The sequence below is a fragment of the Lygodium microphyllum genome, chromosome 8, assembly GCF_053477565.2.
Source record: "Lygodium microphyllum isolate KBCC chromosome 8, Lygodium_microphyllum_v1.1.10, whole genome shotgun sequence".
Classification (NCBI taxonomy): domain Eukaryota; kingdom Viridiplantae; phylum Streptophyta; class Polypodiopsida; order Schizaeales; family Lygodiaceae; genus Lygodium; species Lygodium microphyllum.
In genome coordinates, this window is record NC_141142.1 from 43,231,439 (window position 1) to 43,236,936 (window position 5,498).

Here is a 5,498-nt window from a genome sequence, read left to right on the forward strand (position 1 = left end):
GATGTTGAAGAATATGGTTGATTCTATTAAAAACCGTGGGAGATTTACATGATGCTGCATGAAGATTTGTTGTGCCTGGTGTTCTTTTCTTCATTATGATCATATGAAACATGATAAACAAGCTTGTTGATGTTACAAGATAGATTTTCTTGCAAGAGAATTCCCTTTTCCTTGGTGTTCCTCTCGGGGCTCCATGATCCCTCTACCAGGGAGACTTTGGTAAGCAGGGATGTCATCTTTGATGAGCTGGGCTCTTGGTATGTCTCACCAGTTGCAGTGCTATCCGATCTGTCTTCCACTCATGTCTCTACAGTTGATATGCAGCAGAGCACTGCTATGACAGGCCCTATCAGTCAGACAGTATCCCCATGGACAGGGAGATTGAGGAGCTCACCGTCCACTGACACGGGTATGTCAGTGAGGGGGAGACATGATGTCTTGGACAGCAAAGGAAAAGAGAAAGTTAGTGAGGATGGTATGATGACATCTGGCAGAATGACTTCGGGCTATGAGTCTAGTGATACTTTAGACAGCGAACTTGGTATTCCGACTGTCTATACGCCTGGCACGAGGCAGAACAGGTACATTCCGCCTCATGAGAGAGGTGAATCGAGTAGTGCACCACAGCCTAGACGATCGCAGAGGGTCAGATACCCTGTTGACAGGTTGACGTACTCTGGTTATTCTGCAAAGCATTATGCATACATGACAAAAGTGATGGAGATCAAAGAACCAGGTACTTATGCTGAAGCTGCAAAGGATGAAAACTGGTGCATGGCTATGGACGAAGAGATGAAAGCCTTGGCTGAAAATCAGACTTGGGATTTGGTACCACTGCCTGAAGGGAAAAAGCCTGTTGGCTACAAATGGGTGTATAAAATCAAATGTAAGTCTGATGGCAGTGTAGAAAGGTACAAAGCAAGGCTGGTCGCTAAAGGATATGCTCAGCAGTATGGCTTGGATTATGATGAAACATTCAGCCCGGTTGCAAAAATGGCAACCATACGAACTGTTATTGCCTTGGCTGCTGCAAAAGGCTGGAAATTGCAGCAGATGGATGTTAAGAATGCATTCCTCAATGGTGATTTAACAGAGGATGTATACATGGTTCAGCCGGAAGGGTATGAGCACCCTGATTTTCAGCATTATGTGTGCAGGCTGAAAAAGGCACTGTATGGGCTGAAGCAGGCTCCGAGAGCCTGGCATGCTAGGATCAGCAGTTACTTGCAGAGTCTTGGATTTGTTGTTGGCAGGGCTGATCATAGCCTGTTTACAAAGAAGACTGACAGTGGCTCGGTAGTGCTGGTCATATATGTTGATGACTTGATAATCACTGGAAATGATGACATGGGAATTCAGCATGCTATGAAGATGCTGAAATCTGAATTTGACATGAAAGATCTGGGAGATCTGAAGTATTTCTTGGGTATTGAGGTCGTACCAGCTGAAAATGGCTTATGGCTGATGCAGAAGCACTATGCCATGGAAATGCTTAAGAAGTATGGCATGGCTGAATGCAAACCACTGGATACACCTCTGGACCAGAATGTAAAGCTAGACATGAACACTGGGGCTGAAGTAGAAGATGTGACTATGTACAGGCAGATGGTCGGCAGTCTGATTTACTTGACCATCACTAGGCCTGACTTGAGCTATGCAGTAGGGCTGATAAGCCAGTTTATGCAAAAGCCGAGAAAGCCGCACTTGGATGCAGTTAGACACATCATGAGGTATGTTAAGTCCACTGTAGACTATGGGCTGTTCTATGTCAGAGATAAGCCCTTGATACTGATTGGATACACAAATGCAGATTGGGCAGGATGCTCAACTGACAGACGATCTACGAGTGGCTATGCCTTTGGCTTTGGTAGCGGCATGATCAGTTGGAGTAGCAAGAAGCAGCCTACGGTTGCTTTATCTAGTACTGAGGCAGAGTACAGGGGGGCTGCATTGGCAGCATGTGAGATTGCTTGGCTGCTCAAGCTTATGGCTGACTTGGATATTCAGGTTGATGCTCCAGTGAAACTGTTATGTGATAATCTGAGTAGTGTACTCCTGGCCATGAATCCAGTTTACCATGCTAGGACAAAACACATAGAGGTACACTACCACTTTATTCGTGAGATGGTCCTTGTAGGAAAGGTTGATCTTATGCATGTGAGGACTGATGAGCAGGTAGCAGATATCTTTACCAAGTCTCTGGGTAAAGATAAGTTCTGTGGTTTTAGACAGATACTTGGAGTACATATGCTGTCTTGAGCTTGAGGGGGAGTGTTAGAATATCAAGCTCATTTAGTGTGTGTTGACCGACATGAGCTGGACACAGCTAGTCTAGCCATAGTAGTTAGATACATTAAATAAGTCGGTGCCTTTGGTGTGAATGGTCTTATGACCGTAGGTTGTATCTTTCACTATTGAGTGTGGTATAAATAATAGAGTGTGAGAGAGGAAGCTAGTTGCTTCACTCCGTCTGTCATCTATCTGCCTCTTTGAATCTGAACATCTACACCAATGATGGCATCAGCCTAGCAGATGTTCCAAATCCTACCATTCAATTGAAGGCCAAGATGATCCATGTACTCTTTTCCAACCAAAGATACAATGCTTTCATGAGTAGAATCGGGGTGCCCTTACTAGAAAGCCTTGCAACCAATGCCCTAGAAGAGGTAAATTGGAATGCCTATGTCCAGAGAACAATACATGCTTTGGCAACAAGGGTGCTAGCTGCAGCACCACCAAGAATGGTAGGAGGTGAGTCCCCAATGACCATTGCAAAATCCGAGAGGAAGAAACCTACCTCCAAATCCTCGACCATAGGTTTTGGAGGAGTACTAACATCAATCATTCAAAAAGTGCTACAATAGGTAGAGAGGGAGGAGGTGAAGGAAACCCCGAAGTCATCATCTATTCACCAAGAGACATCAATAGTCGATGAGAAGCACCACTCCCCCACCCCAGAAAGCCCAACCATTTCAATTTTAGGAGGAGGACAAGAGAGAGAAGAAACCCACAAGGAGAAACAAGATGATGCGGCAAAGATCATGAATGAAAAGGAGCATGACCAACCAACTCAATGCCGAGTGAAGGAACGATTAGTGAGCATCAAGGCTCACAACACTCAAGCCAAGGGGGAAGAAGGAAGATTACCCTCAAGATCCCCATACAAAATGGCCGCTCCACCATTGAGGAGAACACAAAGCTACAAAGGGTAGAAGAGGAGTCAAAAAGACTAGAAGAAGAGTGCCGAAGGAGGCAAGAAGAGGATGAAGAAAGGCTGAGGAAACAACAAGAAGAAGAGATTGCTCTAGCCATTCAGAGATCTATGGAGCAACCCTCCCAATCTTAGGAATTAGCAACGATGAGCCTAGTGAGAGAAGATATCCTGAGTACAAGCATAACAGTGGAGGAAGCTAGACCAAGACTGGTGGTAGAAGGCAAGGGCAAGGCCCCAATACGCCCCATCCCACTTGTCTTGGCCACATCGACAATCACCCCAACATAGGGTGTTGCAAAGGGAGCAATGAATGAAAGAAACCTCATGGCCTCGGTGCAGTATTTAGTTAGCAAGGTACAAGAGATCTCGATTGCACCTAGAGAAGGAGCCCCTCTGATAGGAACCCAGAGACTAGCTATAGATGCAAAGTCATGCATAGGGCCCAAGGTACACCATTGGGAAATCTCAACCACTTTGGTACCTTCGACCATGCCCCATAATGAAGTTCAAGATGAATTGGTGGAAGAATTTCAGAACCAACTCCATAAGGCAACTAAGGACAAAAAGATTGCCCTTGCCGAGCTCAAAAAAGAAAAGGCTATGTTTGGAGACTACATGATGGAGCAAGTAAGGATGATGACAATCATTAATAGAGAAATGATTTCATTAAAAGAGACCTTGAAAGCAAGAGAAGGAGAGGAAACTCTTAAAGAACTATATGATGAAGAGAGGGAAAACCACATCTCCTTGGAAAACATGTGCGCCTTCAACTCCTGCGAGAACAAATGGCTAGAACTAGAAATGAAAGAGCTAAAGAGGAAAAAGAGAAAGCTACGAAGGAGCTACAAGATGTAAAGAACCAATGGGATGAGGAGACTAAGAGGAAATTAATGGAGCTTCACAACCAGTTGGAAGCAGTTCTCCATGAGTAAGGCATACTCAAAGAGCAGGTAATGAGAAAAACCCAAGAGCTCTAGCAAATGAATACACTGTGGCAAGAGCAAGAGCAAGTACTTGCCTCTCTAGAGCCCAGTGTCAATGCCAAGGAGTAGAAGAGATAAAGGAAAAAGTAGAAGAGTGGATGGAAAAAAGTAAATATCGATTCAGAAATTTACCCTACAAGCTTGCCCACACGCCACTGAGAGTGAGAGCCTCTCCTAGCATAAAGCAAAGCCGCGGTTGTCGAAGACAGGGATAATGGAGCAAAAATGTGCATTCCTATGAACAATGTTTAATGCCATGTAGCCAAGAGGAGAAGAGATGGAGGAGTAGCTCATGAGAAAGTTAGAGTTGATGAGGAGGGCTCTACACCACAGACTACATGATAAGGCACCCCAAACTACCACTAGTTTGGGACTAGAAGAGCAACACACTCACCTACTCTCAACATGCTTAACCACACAAGAGCTCATGTTAGTGGGGCTTGAAGAGCCAGAACATTTGATACAACCACTGCAAAAAGAACCATTAGAGTCAGTCCAAGAGGAAGGACCTAACTTTGAAGAATATTATCAAGAGGAGGACCTAATGCAAGAATCAAACCCCCCTATGCCACCACAAGAGCAACAAGAAGAGTAACGGGAGGAAGCATAGCCACCCAAATGCATGGGGGAGGCAAGGCATTGAGAGGTGAAAAGATGAGTGGGTTGCCTCTTACCCATCCATCCTCCAATCCTCACTAAGAGAGCTAAAGAAGGGCACCACCTAGCCAATGGGAGGATGGGCTAGGACATCCCTATCCTAAAAGAAAATGGAAAGAACCAAAACCTAACTTCACGAGAGAGAATTTGTAGCCCATTTTAATGGAAATGAAGATGATGGAAGGTTAAGAGAGGTGGTGGCTCCTAAATTCTTTCATGAACATATATATAACATGAGGAAATAAGGATTCCCCACCAATAGAGCATATGACAAGTCTTACTTAGTAAGTTTAAGTATGAATGTAGAGGGAGAATTAGAAGAGAGTACATATGATCTAGATAAGATATTAGAATATGAGAGAGAGAAAGAGAGATGAGAGGGGAGGGAGACAACATGAGAAGAGGTAGAGGAAGCTTGCCATTATGTATTCATGGAATGCTACATAATAAAATAGACTCACTCAAAGCTTACCTCAAAGAGATAGACTAGCATGAGGGTGTTCTAGAGTGCTCTCATGTGCTTGTCATTGTGTCTCTTTACATCTCCATGGAAAACTTATATAGCCTCCATGAGGGATTAGATTAAGCTAATTTTTCTGATTAACATAATCTTATATGATGTATGACATCTTTGAAAATATAGA